We start from the raw sequence: 19579 nt of genomic DNA, 5'->3' as shown, positions 1-19579 counted from the left end.
CTGTTTGATAATGTCTTCTCTGATCCTCCCCTTCTTCTACTTTCCCCAATCCATCAGCTGATAGTACAGAGCTCTAGGAGCCACTCTGCACATGCTCAGTTGTATGGCCAGAGAGGTTTTTTCTTTCTTTGGGCGGGTGCATGTGATCAGCACAGGACCAATCAGCACTGTCCAGACAGAGGGTTAAGGGTTATGCAGCCTCATAGGACTGTCAGATCAGAATGAAAACTCCTCCTGAAGCTTTAACCAGTTCTCAGCTGGACACTGACAGAAGTCACAAGACTGCTATATACTGCTGATGAGAAATGGTATTTAGCAGTTTATATTTACTAAAATAATTACATTTCCATGTTCTGTGTACTGTTGGGGGCCAGATATAGTGAATGCAGGGTCCTGGGTTTAAGAACACTTTAAAGTGTTACTAAACCCACAACAGTAAAATCAGTCTGTATATGCAGTGAAGCATGCTTGTTATACTCACTGTGGAACCTAAAGGGTTAATCCTCTGCATGGTGTAAAAAAGATGTTCCTGATTTCTATGACCCTCCTTCTTCCAGTGCTCCCCTCTTATCTCCTTATAAGACATATCGTATGGAGTCACTCTGCACATGCTCAGTTTGGTGTGTATTGCTAGAGAGGATTTTATTTTCTCGGAAGGGTGCATGTGAACAGCACAGGGCCAATCAGCACTGTCCAGACAGAGGTGAGGGGTTCTGCATCCTCCTAAAGCAGAAAGAAAACTCCTCCTACAAGCTTTAACCAGTGCTTGGCTGAAGTCACAAGACTGCTCCAACTGCTGATGAGAAAAGGTATTTAGCAGTTTATATTTACTAAAATAATTGCATTTCCATGTCCTGTGTACTGTGGGAGACCAGATATAGTGAATGCAGGGTCCTGGGTTTAGTAACACTTTAAGATTTTGACTCTCATACAGCACATATAGCACACTCTACCAACATGTATTGTGTTCACTGAATGTGAAGCATTCTGTGGTTGGAGGAGGAGAGGGGAGGGGTAGATGGACATCAGTTTTCCTCCTCCAATCACAGAGCACGTTGTAAACCTTAACCTGTTCTCAACAGCATATTGCATGTATGCAGCAGCACAGCAGGTGGAATCTAAGCCTGAATTAGTGCATACGTGCGTCCAGCCTGCCTGCTGTTTTCACTGAGAGCACGCTCACTCACACACTTCCAGCACAGTGACTGAGCTGTCATCATCAGCTCCTGTTCACTGTTTACGATTGGGAGCCAGTGGGATGGGCTCCCAAAGATATGACTGCAGTGATAGGAGGTCTGCCCACAACTCCTAAAGGCCATTTACAGGGGCCAGTGGGAGCTGGGCCAAGTAGTTAAAGAAGCTTTTCCTGTGAGTTACACATTTTGTATTATTCCTAGTCCATATTTTGTGATTGCATTAAATATATAGATATATAGATTAGCCACCAGAGGGAGCTCCTAATGGGATATCTGCTGCACAAGCAGCTCAGTTTCTAGTGAATCTGCCAACTTGTACCTTGGATTGTGACAAGTTGCAGTAAAGTACAACCAATGAGTAGCATTGTATAGAGGGAAGCAGAGCCTACCTATGGGGCAGCCATGTTTAATCATTCCATATGTATACCTGTTTACCAACTACACATTGAAACACAGCTTCCAGACATGAGATTAATCACAACAAGCTGAGCCCTTTAACATGTGATAAAAACTTTGTTTCCTTCACCAGGAGTTTGAACTTAGTAACTGCAGCCCAGCACAGCCGATGTGATTACATAAGAGTCTGATCCCCCCCTTTGTTTTAATGCAGTCTTTGATGGCAAAATAAATGGAAGGAATCCTACTGCAATGTGATTCATTTCCCCATTTGCAGTGCAGAAATGGATTCTATGAGTTCATTCTGCCATAGTCAGGAACATTTGCATAAGGCATAGATATTTCCGCCGCTTGGCAGTTTTGCATCCAACACCTAGGCAGGAGAGGAAAATGAATTATTTTTTTTCATTACATCTGTGAAGTTACATCAGCTTAACAGGATGAAAACTAATGCTGACCCCAAAAGTGCACAATGGATCCGGACTGCATGCCACATCATGGACTATCTCCAGTAACGTCTGCCCTTGTAAATGTATTGATTTATATATGACCAACACATTCCGAGGTTACATAGATAACTTACCTAGGAGAGAAGCAACCTGATCGAGCAATCACAGTCATGGTGTGGGCATTTACTTTCTATACTAGACATCTAGAAGACAAGCTGTGTGCACTGCTGACAGTACTTGAACCATATATGAATGGACACAAATACATACGTGTGTGTATGCGTGTACATGCGTGTATGTATACATGTGTGTATGTGTGTGTGTGTGCATATGTATATATGTATGTTTGTGTGTGTGTGTTTATGTATGTATGCATGTGTGTGTGCATATGTATATATGTGTGTATGTATGTTTGTGTGTGTTTATGTATGTGTCTGTGTTTGTGTGTGTGTGTATGTATGTGTGTACACTTGTGTGTGTATGTATGTATGTATGTATGTGTGTGTGTGTCTTTATGTGTATGTACATGTGTGTGTGTGTGTGTGCGCTTGAGTAGGCATGTGTATATATGTGTGTGTGTTCACAGACACATACACTTGCTCACACACACATATACACACACATTTATACACAAACATATACACACAAACACACACACTTGCATACACACACTCAAATACAGACATATACACACACAAGCGTATACACACACACATGTATATACACGAACACACACAAAGATACATAAATACACACAAACAAACTCACACATATATACGCACACACAAACACACACATGCATACACACACATATAAACAGACAAACACGCACACACAGAAACACATACTCACAAACACACACAAGCATAAACATTCACATACACACACATATACACAAAAACACACACGCATACATATGAACACACATACAAACACACACATACATATGAACACACATACAAAAACACACACACACGTGTAGACACACATAAATATGAACACACATACAAACACGCATACACACACACACATACATATGAACACACATACAAATACATACACACACGCGTACACACACACATACATATGAACACACATACAAATACATACACACACGCGTACACACACACACACATACATATGAACACACATACAAATACACACATATATATATTAACATACATACAAATACACACACGTACACACACACATACATATGAACACACATACAAATACACACACAACCATACATATGAACACACACACACACTCATTGTGCATACAAACAGTTGCTCCCTCTCATTTGCACACATACACACACTTCATGGAGCGCACATACAAGGAGGACATGCTGGAACATTGTCTGTCTTTATAGTTCCACACACATGCTAATTCCTGATTCATTGTTTACAAATAACAAATCTGGACTACAAGTCCTCCACATTGTATATATAACACACGCAATGTACACACATACATACCAATATATTATATACATATGAAATGTTGACACTAACAGCGCCTTGCATGTACACATGGTAGTGTAAAGCAGGCGATAGTCTATGGCGTGTCCTGTGTCAGTGTGGAACAATGTACTAAGTTGTGAGCGATGTTTGGCTTGGAGAAGGACAGAGTTGTCAGGGAAGGCTCCCCTTACCTTGCTGAGAGTTTGCTGCAGAATAATGAAAGTGCAGAGCTGCTTTTGGCTTGTTAGAGGCAGTGAGTGTGCGGATGTGTCCTCCTGTGCACAGCCATCATCCAGCAGGCAGGGGACATGTCAGCCCCCCTCATCCCAGAGACAGGCAGGGCTCTACACTGGGTACCACCACACTGGGGATGGAGAGGAGATGCTTCACACTGCATTCATTCAAGCCCTCCTACTGACTGCAGAAGTCCCACCCCTGAAATCACTAGTATAGGGAAAGCACAGAGGAAGATCCTGGGGACGAAAACACTGGTGGAGGCATCCCCTCCATCCACACGATCCCACCGAGTGTCAGCGCTGCGCCGACTTCTGCAGCAGAACAGATGCAGCAAGTGAATGGCACAACGTCATATTGTTAAATAACTGGAGCATCCCTGCAAGTCTGGAGAGGATTGCACAAGCACAGTACTGCTGCATTGCATTTTTGTTGCATTCCAGTTAAGCTGGATCTGGATACACATTAGTAGTATTTTCATCAAAATGTTGAATTTTTTAGAACATGTGTTTGATTTTTAATAGTTCATGGGGTCAAACCAAAGATCGTAGTGACAGAAATAGAAGGAGCAGACATTTTTTCTTCAATGTACAAAATTATAAGAGGGACTATGGTGTTCATTCAGAAAATTCCATTCATCCCAGCTGTTAATAGCAAAAAAAAAAACTTGAAGTCCTTGAAGATTTGATCCCTAACCCCTTGCCCTCCTGAGGATTTACCCCCCTTCATGACCAGGCCATTTTTTGTGTTACTTTAACTGGCAATTGCGCAGTCATGCAACAGTGCACCCAAATGAAATTTATTTGCCACAAACTGAGCTTCTTTCAGTGGTATTTGATCGCCTGTGCGTTTTTTATTTTTTGTGCTATAAGCAAAAAAAGAGTGACAATTGTGAGGAAAAAAAACAATATTTTGGACTGTTTGCTATTAAACACGTCTAGTAAAAAAATAAAAAAAATCAAATTTCATCATAAATTTTGGCCAAAATGTCTTTGCTAAAAAAAAATCCCAATACGTGTAAATTAATTGGTTTACATGAAAATTATGGCTTTTACAAATGGCGGTATAGATAATGGGATTTTTTTTTGTACTACTAATGGCGGCAATCAGCGACTTTTATTGGGACTGCAGCAGACATTCTGACACTGGGGGGGAACTAACTTGGTATCACTGACACCCCAGTGACACCAATACAGTGATCAGTGCTACTAAAAAGCACTGACACTGTACTAATGACACTGGGCAGGAAGAGGTTAATGTGAGGGGCGATCAAAGGGTTAACTGTGTGTAGGGAGTGTTTTTCTAGGGGGCGGGGGTGTGTTCTTCACTGTAAGCACTGTACACAGCCATCCCTAGCAGTGTGCTTGAGCTGACAGGGAGGAAGGTTGTTTGTAAACAAAACAATCTTCCTCCCTGTCGGAGATGCTCGGTAATCATCAGGCGCCGGCGGGTTATTATCGGCTGGAACCTGGTGATTGACATCCGTGGTAGCGAATAGCAGCGTGGGTAGGGCGCGCGCATGCCCCCTACCCGGAAATGCAGAATGACGTATATATACGTGATCCTGCGCATAGGTACTGCTCTGTAGCAGTATATCTGCTATAGAGCAGTCCTTAAGCGGTTAAAGAAGGACATTATTAAAGTCTCTGTTGGCATTATTAAATGTACTAGTGAGACTTCTCATACTAATGTTCATAGGAAAATCTACCAGTGTTTGGTCAGTGTTAGTCAATGGATTTCCCTTAGGTTTCCCCCAGGACATTGCAGGTTGGCAGCAGGGATTTTTCTTGATGCAAATAGGTGTCTGCATGATGGCACCTGGCAGAACATCAGATTAAAGGATACATTCACCTTTGTGAAAAAAATAATACATGCACATATTTTTGCAGGGAAAGAAAATGTTAATTTATTATTTATTTCACTGGAGCCTGCAGAGCGTTGCACCTGTGATCAGCAGAATCAGCATGGCTTTCCAGATCAACAGACTTTAACAGAAGCCCCTGAAGAACACATTTGAAAAATGCGGGTTCAAAACACTACAGGGCCAAAAATGTACAATTTTGCTCTTGTACTATGTCGCCAAAAAAATGCCTCTAAGATGCTTTGCTACGCGTATGCCAAAGCTGGCCATACAATATGTGAATTTTTTCAGACTCCTAATGAGATGACCAATATTATAAGGGTCTAGACCTGGATTTCTCAACCAGGGTTCCTCTAGAGGTTCCTTAAACAATTTCTGCCTCTTAGATAACTTCCCACTGACACCATTGGTCCTTTTAGCTTTCTGGAAAAGGGTAATTCTTCCCCATGACCCTAAGTGTAAGGAGCATTCTTCCCCCCGACCATCACACTAATGTATCATGAGTTGTAGATATAGTCACTTTTAGCAGAGGTTTCTTGAGACCGGAAAGTTATTTCAAGGCTTCCTCTGTGTTGAAAAGGTTGAGAAAAACTGGTCTAGACCAACCTTTCTCAACCTTTTTATCCCAGCGGAAACCCTTGAAATAACTTTCCGTTCTCGGGGAACCCCTACTAAAACAAAGTCATTGGTGGCCAGTGAAAAATTGCCCCTTACATTGGTGGTCAATGAGAAGAATGCAACCCCCCCAGACAGCTAGAAAGATCACTGGCTTCAGGCAACTGGCTCTACCAAGTGGCGTTGACCTCAGAACTATGGCGGCCCCATCAAATGGAAGTAGGGGAAGGGAAGCAGAGGTAAAGAGAGGGGAAGAGGGGCATGAGATAAGAAAAAAGAAGGGGGGGAGAAGAGTGGGGGGAGGGAAGGAGAGTGAGGTAGGAAAGACACATAGGGTATGGTGTTGGGCCTTGAAGGGGAATGAAGGGAAGTTGTAAGTGAGAAGTGTGGGGAGTCCCTCTCAGCTGTTCAGTTGCCCCTCTCCGGCCCAAGCCCCCACCTCTTGAAGTCCATCCTTTTTTATGCTTTCTATCCCCTCTTCCTTTATCAGAAGCTACATGATGAAAATATATATCAATATATTGTACTCAATTAACCAAGTCAATACTGGCATGTAACCCCCCCCATTACCAGGTTATTTTGCAGTTTTACAAAGTGTTACTAAACCTACAACTGTAAAATAAGTATGTATTTGCAGTAAAGCATGCTTGTTATACTCACTGTGGAACCTAAGGGGTTAATCCTCCACATTATGTAAAAAGGTGGTTTAATCCTGTCTTCTCTGATCCTCCCTTTATTTTACTGCCCCCAATCCATCTGCTGAAAGTACAGAGCCCCTAGGAGACACTCTGCACATGTTCAGTTTGGTGAGTATTGCTATTTTTTTGGGGGGAAGGTACATGTGATCAGTACAGGGCTAATCAGCAATGTCCAAAGGGTCAGGGGTCATGCAGCCTCATAGGATAGTCAGAGAAGAATGGAAACACCTCCTATAAGCTTAGCCAGTGCTCGGTTGGACACTAACAGAAGTCACAAGACTGCTATATACTGCTGATGAAAAAAGTATTTTGCTGTTTATATTTATTGAAGTGATTGCATTTCCATGTTCTGTGTACTGTGGGAGACCAGGTATAGTGAATGCAGGCTCTGGGGTTTAGTAACACTAAGTGCTGTGATAGTGTGATTGACAATTACAAGGTCATGCAACACAGGACCCAGATTATTTTTATATAAATTTTTTTATACAGATAGAGATTTTTATGGTATTTATAACCACTTTTATATTTTCAACTCAAAAAAGGAAACAAAAACATTTATTTTTTAAACTTCCCCTTATGTTATTGTTATCAAACAAAAATGACCCCTATTGTGAAATCAGACACCTCATGGAGATCCCATGTTTTGCACGCTGGTATTGAGGTGGTTACATAAGGCTTCAGTGATCAATTCAAAGCCAGAGTGACCACAGAGAAAGTGGAAGACATAAATGGGGAGTCGGCCAGATCTGAACTGGAGTGCACTAAGACATATTGGCTCTGCCTGGATCATTTACCATGAAGGGTGACACAAGGGGATTCTCTCAACACAAAAGAGTGCGCAAAATCCCGTATATATACACATGTGATTTTGCAGTTCCGGGTAGGGGACACGCGTGTGCCCTACCCGTACTGCCATTCACGGCCTCGGCTGTCAATAACCAGGTCCCGGCTGGTGATTTCTCGCCGGCACCCAGTTATCGCTGAGTATTTCTGACGGGGGAGAGACCTTTGTTTCTGTCAAATCAAATAAATATCAAATTTATTTGGGTACAAGTGTCAGTCAAAATAGGTAGGCCTGAAAAGTGACAGCTGGTGTGAGGTGGCAGGCTGTGATTGGCTGTTTGGAAGTCTGGTTAGCTCCACCCCCAGGCTGCATCTCACCTCAATGCTGCCGTGGAAACCGAGCCAAACGCAGCATCAGAGCTTGTCTCCTGCGACTGAAAGAGATTATCGCCATTTATACGGATTTCTATTCCTATTATCACTACAATATAATTCTTTATATTTATATATGTGAAAGTGTTTTAAACAAAATAAATAAAATAAACTTTAAATAACAACTGTGAAGTCCATCAATCAGTCCATCAGTTATTACCCCTCACTATCCTACAACATCATAGTTCAAAATGTTCAAAAACTCTTCCAACGATCTCCCATGTGCATGTACCTCAAAAAAAAGGAAATATCATATAGTGCATTATCCTTTATATAACATAAGCTTAATTCATCTCACACAATTAATCCAGTGACTAATAATGAAAGTGGTGAAAAACCGTGAAAAACCGTGAGATAATCAGTGAAAACACTGTGTATGTGAATCACCCTTCAATCCCACAAAAATTGCAAACTGGTGTGCACTTCTATTTATAGTAAGGGTACCCTTACCAACAGTCCAGAAAACACACGCTTTATATTGATCCAACAGCTTTCCCAGGGATGAGTGATCTCCACAATCCTCCCTGGATTCCTTAATCAAAATGATCCCACTGTATCCTGATACCCCTTATGTTTAAGTCGATGACGAAACGCGTCAAGGGAAGTGACGTCAAGACGCACACAGGAACCGGAAGTTGACCAACGGCCATTTTGGAGAAGGGAAACGAACGATCTGGAGCTCCTGGACGCTCTTCCCGGACGGCTGTGAGGCTGTGAGGTTTAAGCTGCTAATGATTACGTGTTTTAAAAGGCTTGTCTTGATTTAAGCAGTTCAAATAAAGGTCATTTGATTATATTATTGGCGGTATTACACTATTGTGTTCCTCATGTTTTGTCTCTGGATGGAGTAAAGTGCCTGGAGACAGTGGGATCATTGTGATTAAGGAATCCTGAGAGGATTGTGGAGATCACTCATCCCTGGGAAAGCTGTTGGATCAATATAAAGCGTGTGTTTTCTGGAGTGTTGGTAAGGGTACCCTTACTATAAATAGAAGTGCACACCAGTTTGCAATTTTTGTGGGATTGAAGGGTGATTCACATACACAGTGTTTTCACTGATTATCTCACGGCTTTTCACCACTTTCACTATTAGTCACTGGATTAATTGTGTGAGATGAATTAAGCTTATGTTATATAAAGGATAATGCACTATATGATATTTCCTTTTTTTTTGAGGTACATGCACATGGGAGATCGTTGGAAGAATTTTTGAACATTTTGAACTATGATGTTGTAGGATAGTGAGGGGTAATAACTGATGGACTGATTGATGGACTTCACAGTTGTTATTTAAAGTTTATTTTATTTATTTTGTTTAAAAAACTTTCACATGTATAAATTTGTTACACCTTCAGGGGAAAGTGTTGTTTGTGTTGTGGGGAATTTTAATCACAATTGTTTAGGAGGTGGTTTTTGATTAAAATTCTTTATATTATTAGTGGTAATATTTAATATTTTTAGCCATTTTCAGGTCATCCAGCGCCATCAGGAAGCCTCGACCTTCACAACGCCCATCCTGTGGGACGTCTTCACATCAGGAGGACGAGAGTCTCCGATCGCCCATCGGACGAGGTCCAGAGTCTAGTGTCATCAGAGACGGGAGGAGGCCTCCACCCACCGAAGTCGTTCACCAAGAGAGTGCACCAGGGCCCCTGAGCACCATCCTCCACTGGCCATGGAGCAGCGCAACAGGGCCCCTGAGAACCACCCACCATCGGCCATGGAGCAGCGCGCCGAGGAGGAGGTAATTGTGTGTCCCATTTGTTTGGCAGGTTGTGAAGATGGAGAGGACACGACCATCCTGGCCTGCAATCACAAGTTCCACACCAGCTGCATCTGCCAATGGTTTGTAGAGAACAGCACCTGTCCACTCTGCCGGCTGATTTTTCCAACCAGCTACTTCTCCTTCAGAACGTACACGAAGTCGTCAATGGAGACATGTGGATTGGGTATGTAATTGGTAATGGTGGTGCTATTAACTTTCAGTATATTGTGTTCCGTAATTTGACCATCTTATTTTAAATGCCGGGATGACATCAGCTGTGTTGGAAATGTATATGACAACTGTTGTTGTGTATGTAATATTTTTTTTTCAAGTTATATTACTATTAGTATTGTTATTATATATTATACATATTTACAGTTGCAAGAAAAAGTATGTGAACCCCTTGGGATTACGTGGAGTATTGCATGAATTGGACATAAAATGTGCTCTGAACGTCATCTAAGTCACAACAATAGAAGAACACAGTCTGCTGAACATAATACTACACAAACATTAGATGTTGCCATGGTTTAATTGCACATAACATGAACATGTAAACATTCACAGTGCAGGGAGGAAAAGTATGTGAACCTTTGGACTTAATAACTGGTTGACCCTCCTTTGGCAGCAATAACCTCAACCAAACGTTTCCTGTAGTTGCAGATCAGACCTGCACAACGATCTGCAGTCATTTTGGACCACTCCTCTTCACAAAACTGTTTCAGTGTAGCAATATTCTTGGGATGTCTGGTGTGAATCGCTCTCTTAAGGTCATGCCACAGCATTCCAATCGGGTTGAGGTCAGGACTCTGACTGGGCCACTCAAGAAGGCGTATTCTGTGCTGTTGCAGCCATTGTTTTGTTGAATTAATTGTATGCTTTGGGTCATTGTCCTGTTGCATCACCCGTCCTCTGCGGAGCTTCAGTTGGCGGACAGATGGTCGTACGTTTTCCTGCAAAATGTCTTGATAAACTCTGGAATTCATTTTCCCATCAATGACAACAATCTGTCCAGGCCCTGAGGCAGCAAAGTGGCCCCAAACTGTAATGCTCCCTCCGCCATGTTTTACAGTAGGGATGAGGTTTTGATGTTGGTGTGCTGTGCCTTTTTTTCTCCACACATAGTGTTGTGTGTTCTTCCTAAACAACTCAATCTTGGTTTCATCTGTCCACAGTATAGTTTGCCAGTAGTGCTGTGGAACATCCAGATGCTCTTTTGCAAACTTCAAACGTGTTGCAATATTCTTTTTGGACAGCAATGGCTTCCTCCGTGGTGTCCTCCCATGTACTCCATTCTTGTTTAATGTTTTCCTTATTGTAGATGTGTCAACAAAAATGTTAGCATGTGCCAGAGATTTCTGTAGGTCTTTAGCTGACACTCTGGGATTCATCTTTACCTCATGCAGGATTCTGCTCTGTGCTCTTGCACTCATTTTTACAGGACGACCTCGCCTAGGGAGAGTAGCAACAGTGCTAAACTTTCTTCACTTGTACACAGTCTGTCTTACCATGGACACATGAACATCAAGGCTTTTGGAGATACTTTTGTAACCCTTTCCAGCTTCATGCAAGTCAACAATTCTTGATCGTAGGTCTTCTGAGAGCTATTTTCTGTGAGGCATGGTTCACATCAGACAGTGCTTCTTGAAACCAGTAAACCCAAAACAGGTGTGTGTTTTTTAAGGGCAGGACAGCTGTCAGCAACACATCCAATATCATCACACTGATTGGAGTCAAGGTTGGCCCACTCCTGGCTCCAATTAGCTCTGGGAGAAGTCATTAAGCTAGGGCCTCACATACTTTTTCCTCCCTGCACTGTGAATGTTTACATGTTATGTGCAATTAAACCATGGCAACATCTAATGTTTGTGTAGTATTATGTTCAGCAGACTCTGTTCTTCTATTGTTGTGACTTTGATGACGTTCAGAGCACATTTTATGGGAGGCGGAGCCTAACTATGGCGGCGGTGGAGAGCTCGCGGTAGGAGCTCCCGCCTGGATCCCCTCCGACCGATCCCCTGTTGTCTCGTGAATCCCCCTGAAGGTATGGTGCCCTAGAAACCAGAGACCTACCTTGGTCTGGTGGGCTCCTTCGGCCGAGTGGCGGCCCGTGGGAGGAAGAGCGGGGTAACGGAGACCAGCAGAGAGCGGCGGGGAAGCTGACTGTGGTTGCCGGGAAACAGGGAGGTGCGGCCGGGACATGTGACCGACCGCAGTGCATCCCTGGGAGGAGAGGAAGCCGGCCGGCCGGCCGACAAGCTGGAGACGGAAAGCCATGGTTGGAGCCCTGTGGGGGTGAACGGAGAAGGACTCCCTTCCAAACAAGGAAGGGGGGGAAAGTCCTGGAAACTCCTGGAGGGTCCCCCTGCGAGCAAGAGAGCCAATTCATCGGAGGAGCTCTGGATAAATCCCATGAGAGGCGCAGGGAGGGTGAGTGACTCCGGCTGTGTCCTCAAAATAAAAAAAAAACTGTGATGATAAAAAACTGTGATGATATGGGAGGAATTGTGTTAAGCTGAAGGAAAGCAGAGAATGAGAGAACAGAGGGGACCCCCAGAGAATATAAAGAAGAGAAGAATATATGGTGCTGGCAAAGAAATGCACAGAAAGTTAACAGACAGGCCTGGGATTTCCAGTTTTGTATCACATAGACTTTTTTTTTTTTTTTGTGAAACACAAATTCATGAGCAAATAATAAAAGGTCCAGGAGTAATGAAGAACAAAAGTGTAAAAGGAATTGGGCCTAAAGGGACCCAAACGGGTACAGTTAAAAGGTACATATCCCTGGGAAACGGGACCCCGGAAAGGCCCCAGAGCAGAAATGACAAAGGAGATTTAGAATTAAGTATTCAAAGTAGCCCCAAACAAGTAATGGATTTGGACAGTAGTAATCAACAAATATCAGAGACAGAAAAAGACCTACAAATCCCAAATAAAAAAGAGATGACAGAAATGTTTAAAGAACTGGAGAGAACAATAAAGCAAGAAATGGTAAAAATTAGGAGTGATCTGGGCCAGCTGTTGTTAAGAGTGGAGGAAACGGAGCAGAAAGTTAAAAATCAGACCCAAATCATATCCAAACTAGAAAACAAGATAATCAATATGGAAAAAGTTCAGGAAAAATTGCGGTATAAGGCGGAAATCCAAGAGAATAGAGAAAGAAGGAGAAATATAAGGATAAGAGGGGTACCGGAAAGCCTAAAAGGAGAACTAATGGAAGAGGTGGTTGGCAAATTACTGAACTATATAATGGGAAACTCTGATATGGAAAGGATCAATATAGAAGGAATCTCCAGAAATGGGAAAATCCAGGGGAACCATGAGAAGAATAGGCCGAGAGACATACTGGTTAAATTTATGGATCTGCAGCAAAGGGAAAGAATTTGGAGGAAAACCAGTAATAAAATACAGAGAAATGGACATTCAAATATATGCAGATTTGTCATCGGAGACTCTCTGGAGGAGGAGAGCTCTGAGGCCTTTGCTGGAGCAGATGAGAAAACAGAAGGTGCAATATAGATGGGGGGTACCGGAGTGTTTAATAGGATGGAAAAACGGAACAACAGCCCATCTGAGGTTCCCAGAGGACTTGAGAAACTTTTGTGATAGACTGGAAATGCAGAGAATTGAAATTAATGAATGGAAAGAAGAACATGGGGGAATTGGACTAAGGAGAGGGGATGAGTGGAGACTGGTGGAAGGGGGGAGGTAAGGCGGAGGGGGGAGTGGAGGGGAGAGAGGGTTGTTTTTTTTGTTTTTTTTCCTCTCTCTGCCCCTCCGTGTCCCTAATCTGCCTCTTGTTCCCTCCTTCACTCCTCTAGTTTTGCTATAACTCTCCCCCTTCTTGTTAAGAAGTACAAGTAGAAAGGGGTCAATGGGGAGATCTGGACGGAGGGGAGGCTAGCCATGGGAGGAGTGTAGCCCTAAGGACCAAATCAAAGGTGGATGTTAGTTCCACAAATGATGAACAGGCAAAGTGAAGGCCTCAAAAGAGGGGGGAGGGGGGGATGGTGATGAGGTTGGGGGGGAGGGGATGGAGGGGGGGGAGAGGGGAGGGATGGTGGGAGAAGAGGGAGAGTGGGAGGGAGGGGGGAGGGGACGGGAGTTGGGAGGGAGGCAGGGGAGGAGGTATTGGGTTAATACTCTGCATGACAAAAGGGATAAAGAGGAAGAGGCAATCTGGAAGAGAGTTCGAGTTAATTGGGAATGATGGAAGAAATACAGTTTATAACCTATAATGTGAACGGGCTGAGTTGTCCAGGGAAGAGATTTAGGATGTTTAATGAGTTACATCATAGGGCTACGTCAGTGGTATTTTTACAGGAGACGCACTTTGAGATAGAGGCAAACGTGAAATTGAAATCCAAACACTACCCAACATGGTACTATGCAGATTCTCCAATTAAAAGAGCAAAAGGGGTTGCAATAGGTTTGGCAAAGAATATGAGATTTGAGCTGGAGGATAGAAGAACCGACCCGGAGGGGAGGTTTTTATTCTTAAAAGGTAGACTTCAGGGGATTGACTGTACTTTAGCCAATGTATACTGCCCTAATAAAAACCCGGAGATGTATATGAAGGGTCTGTTGAAAAAATTAATGGAATTTAAAAAAGGGCGCTTGATAGTAGCTGGAGACCTAAATTTCTGTATGGACCCACAAAAGGATAATACCTCTTCCGTGCAAAGAGAGGGGGGTAGGTCTCTGAGAGCTTTGAAAAAACTGATGCATGAATATCAACTAGTAGACACCTGGAGAATAATGCATATGAAAGACAGAGACTATACCTTCTTCTCTAATGCACATGAGATATACTCGAGATTAGATTACATCTTAATAGACCATCAACTTATAGATCATCTGGTTAAAATTGACATAGAGGCAAGGACGTTCTCGGATCATGCTCCGGTCGTAATGAAAATGGGATGGGGAAGAAGGTGGACGGGAGGATTAGGGTGGAGGTTAAATGAGGTTCTTCTTCTGGATGAGGATCTAGTTCAGAAAATCGAGAAAGAGATTAAGGTATACTTTAAGGAGAACGAAACGGAGGAAGTATCGATAGCTACAGTCTGGGAAAGCCACAAGGTATTCATAAAAGGAATCTTGATAGCGGCAGGAGCAAGGAAGAAAAAAGAAAGAAGAGAGAGGGTCAGTGGGCTTTTAAAAGAAATATTGGACTTGGAGCAGATCCATAAGAAGAAAATAACAAAAGATACGAGACAGAAGTTATTGGACAAAAAAGATGAGCTAGAGAGATTGATGGATGAGGAGAAGAGTATACAACAGGGTTCTGAACGAGAGATATAGATGGGGAGACAGACCAGGAAGATATCTAATGAGAGCTTTGAATAAAAAGAAAAATAGGAATTATATAGAAAAGATAAAAAGTCCAAAGGGGGAGTTGGTCCACTCAAATAAAGAGATTATTAAAGTGTTTACGGAGTATTACAAAAAGTTATATAATATTAGTCCCCAAGGCCCGCTAAAAGAAGCTCAAGAGGGAATTAATGAAAAAAAGATGATATACTTAAAAAATGCGGGATTACCAAAACTAAGTGAAGCACAGTTGAACTCCCTAGACGCAGAAATTTCCCAGGAAGAAATTAAAATAGCATTAAGAAGCACGGGGGGGGGGGGGGAAGCCCAGGCCCGGATGGCTATACAGTTAAGTACTATAAGAAATTTAGTGAAGTACTGTTACCCAAGCTGGAGAAATATATGAATGCTCTGGGAGGTGGGATGGAAGTGAGGAGAGAATCCCTACAGGCCCATGTAGTACTTATTCACAAAGAGGGAAAAGATCCATCTCAGTGCTCCAGCTATAGACCTATCTCATTATTGAACACAGATACTAAACTGTATGCAAAGGTGTTAGCAAACAGGTTGAGGGATCTGATGCCTGATTGGATCCATGGAGACCAGGTGGGCTTTGTACCGGGGAGAGAAGGTAGAGATAACGGCTTGAGAACCCTGATGCTTATTCAGAAAAGTAGAAAAGGGAAAGCCCCGGTGGTGCTCTTGTCAATTGATGCAGAGAAGGCATTTGATAGAGTGGACTGGGGCTTTATGATGGACAACTTAAAAGTGCTGGGGATAGGCGATAGAATGCGAGAGTGGATAAGTAAACTATATAGAGAGCCTACTGCAATCATTACGGTAAATGGGGAGAGATCAGAACCCATTGGAATGTCTAATGGTACAAGACAGGGCTGTCCACTGTCCCCTCTGCTATATGTATTGTCACTTGAACCTCTGTTGTCAATAATAAGAAACAGTGGATCGGTAAAGGGAATTCAGATAGAATCCATAGAACATAGAGTAGCAGCCTTTGCGGACGACTTATTGTTCTATGTGGGGAATCCCCGAATAACTCTCCCAAATATAATGAAGATTCTGAAGGAGTACGGTGAACTATCAAATTTAAAAATTAATCCAACGAAAACAGAGATCTTGAATATTAATATATCAAAGGATGAAAAAGAAAAACTACAAAAAGAATTCCCCTTTATATGGAGAGAAAAAGAGATAAAATATCTAGGAATAAAACTCACTGCCTCATCTAAGCATTTGTATAGATTAAACTATATCTCTTTGATAAATGAGATCAGGGAAGATTTAAAAAGACTAGAAGGAGGAAATCCATCCTGGATAGGACGTATAAACCTAGTCAAAATGGTAATTATGCCTAAAATACTGTATAGATTTCAAATGGTACCAATTAAAATTCCAGAAGCCTTCTTTAAGATAATGAAAAAAATGTTAACAAGATACATATGGAAGAATAAAAAACCTAGAATAGCATATGAAACATTGAGTAGGACTAAAGAGAAAGGGGGATTGGGTCTACCAGATGTCAAGAGATACTATAAAGCAGTGGTTTTAGCAAGAATATATGACTGGACATTTAACCATAAGGGGAAAAGTTGGGTAAGAATTGAAAATGATCTTAGTGGCACTAGATTGAGTCAGATGATATGGGTCCCACCACAGTTCAGGGGAAGTAAAGAAAGCACAAGTATCTACACTTTAAATGTCTTTAGGGTATGGGACAATTTACACAAAAACATGGGAATTTAATTCTATATTAATGCCTCTCACAAATACTGAGTACTTTCCCCCGGGAAAGAATAAGATATCAGGGAAATGGTTTAGAAAGGAGGATACCCAACTGAGAGATGTTTTGGTGGATGGGGAATTGAGATCACTTAAAGATTTAATAGAGAAGAAGGGAGATATTTTTATTAGAATAGATGAGTGGAAATATCATCAATTGAAATGTTTTATTGGAAATCTACCGAAACCCCTGAGACTAAAACAGGAGTGGAATATGTTTGAAAGGTTGTTAGAGACACGAAGGGATGGGAAACATGGTATTTCAAAAGTGTATAGAATACTCACAGAATTAGACACAAACACAAAGTTAACTTTTATAACAAAATGGGAAAGGGATATGGGTGTTGGGTTTGATGAAGATAGACAGAAAAAGATATTTAGATTGATACACGATAATGTTAGTATGAGAGAGGTTGAGGTTAATTATAAGTGTGCGACACAATGGCACATCACACCGAGTGTAGAGCACAAAATGAATGGGGAAAATTCAAATATGTGTTGGAGAGGATGTGGAGAGATAGGCACGGTGTTTCACATATGGTGGGAATGTCCGAAAATCCAGGCTTTTTGGAAGATAATAGTCAAATTGATTGAAGAAATAACTGAAATAGACATAGGGTTAGACCCAACGACGTGCCTCCTACACAATGTGGAGACATCAGTAAATAAATATAAAGATTCAGGTATATGGTACTTCTTGAATGCGGCGAAATGGTTGATACCCAAGTTCTGGCGGAGACATGAGGTACCGAAGGAGGAAGACTGGATTAATAGAGTAAACCAGATAGGTAGAATGGAAAGATCATACCATATGCAGGAAGATAGGATGAGAGTTTATTTTAGGAGATGGGAAAAGTGGGAAAGAGCGGGATTGAAAGAGAAATATAGGATAATATGAACTAGGATGTTAGCAAAAAATTAATAAGCCTCAAGTGATTAGAATGGGCTAGAGTCTGCAGAGGGGGAGGAGGGGGGATGAGGGGCGGGAAGGGGGGGTAGTGGGATGGGAAAGAAAAGAGTTTTTAGTAAGGGAAAGATAGAAATGTTATAAATGTCTATTTGTATGAGAATTATTTCCCTTTTTTGGTACTTGTATTAACATGAAAAATTCAATAAATATTTAAATTAAAGGGGCAGAGCACATTTTATGCCCAATTCATGCAAAACTCTACGTAATCCCAAGGAGTTCACATACTTTTTCTTGAAACTGTACCTGTTTTAACCATGCTTGTAGTAGGTATAGGTTAATGCTTTGAAAACCCCCCCCCCCCCCCCAAAAAAAATAAAAAAAATAAAAAAACAATAAAAAAATTCTTATTATTATTATTATTTATTCTTAGCCATTTTATGATTGTAATAGTTATAGTATTTAATGCTTTGAAAAAAAAAAACAAAAAAAGTAAAAAAAAATTATTAGTATTATTATTATCCGTTTTATGATTGTAGGAGTTATAGTATTTAATACTTTGAAAAACATGGCCGGATCTAGGGGGGTGCTGGGGTGGACTGCGTCCCCATAGATTTCAGTTGTGCCCCCCCAGACTACAGAGCTCCTTCCCCCCATCCCCACACACAGAGCCGGAACAAAGGAAAGGAAGCCTGGAGTTAAGTCCAGAAAGTGACGAGAGCAAGAAGTAGCGGTTCTGTGCTCTGCCCCCTCCTCCTGTCAGAACAGCGCTGCTCCATATAGCTGATGACACAGGATCGCTCTGTCCATCGGACTGTACACAGTTTCATTACCTGCCCCTATCTCCTCCAAGGACCACTTATCTCCCACAGCAGTAAATGTAGATTGGGGCAGGTAATGAAACTGTGTACAGCCCCATGGTCAGAGCGATCCTGTGTCATCAGCTATATGGAGCAGCTCTGTTCTGACAGGAGGAGGGGGCAGAGCACAGCACCGCTCCTCCAGACTGTAAGTTGGGGGGAGGGGGGGCTTACAGGCAAATTGTACACAATGAGGGGGGGAGGTGTGGGGAAAAACAGTCATTTGTGCTTGGGATGAGAAGGAGCTATCTGTGCTGGAAAGGGTAATGGCGGTTTGGGGGGGGGGGGGATTTCTGTTAGGAGAAGGATTTGGGGGGATTTAAGCCAGGATGGGGGCATGAGGGAAATTGTTGGGCCTATTTGTGCTAAGAGGAGGCGGGGGATTTGGGCTAAGTGGGGGCAGAGGATTTGGAAAGGGAGAGGATCTGTGTTGGGAAGGGTACTTTGGAAGGGGTTGTGCTAGGAGTAGAAGTTTAGAGGAATTTGTCATAGGGAGGGGATTTGGGGGAGGGGGGATTTGTGCTAGAAGGGGGATGGGGGATATGTGCTAGGAGGGGGGATTAGCAGGGAGATTTGTGCTAGAAGGGGGGATGGGGGTGATTGTGCTACGACAGGGGATTGGAGGGATTTGTGCTAGGAAGAGGAATTAGTGGGGGGAGGGTGGGAATTTGTGCTAGGAGGTGGTGAGGCAATTTGGGTTAAGAGGGGGGACTGGGGGGGGGGGGATTTGGAGATTTGTGCTTGGATGGGAAATTTGAGAGGAAGGTGGATGTGTGCATGGAGGGATGATTTTTTGGGTGAGGGAGA

At 42.4% G+C, this 19579-nt stretch overlaps 1 protein-coding gene across 1 annotated transcript in view; it reads right to left on the bottom strand.

Moving 5' to 3' along the window:
• The window catches only part of SYT12 (synaptotagmin 12), a 147502-nt gene extending 143458 nt beyond the window's left edge, over nt 1–4044 (bottom strand). The window contains exon 1 of the mRNA XM_089654974.1: nt 3699–4044. The gene's annotated coding sequence lies outside the window, so the exon portion shown is untranslated. The remainder of the gene's footprint in view (nt 1–3698) is intronic.
• Between the last annotated feature and the right edge of the window lie 15535 nt (nt 4045–19579).

The sequence above is a fragment of the Staurois parvus genome, unplaced genomic scaffold (genome assembly GCF_062004578.1).
Source record: "Staurois parvus isolate SC_StPar_1 unplaced genomic scaffold, SC_StPar_1.0 ptg000818l, whole genome shotgun sequence".
Taxonomy (NCBI): Eukaryota; Metazoa; Chordata; class Amphibia; order Anura; family Ranidae; genus Staurois; species Staurois parvus.
The sequence above is the reverse complement of the archived record's forward strand: the minus strand, read 5'-3'. Positions and strand labels throughout refer to the sequence as shown.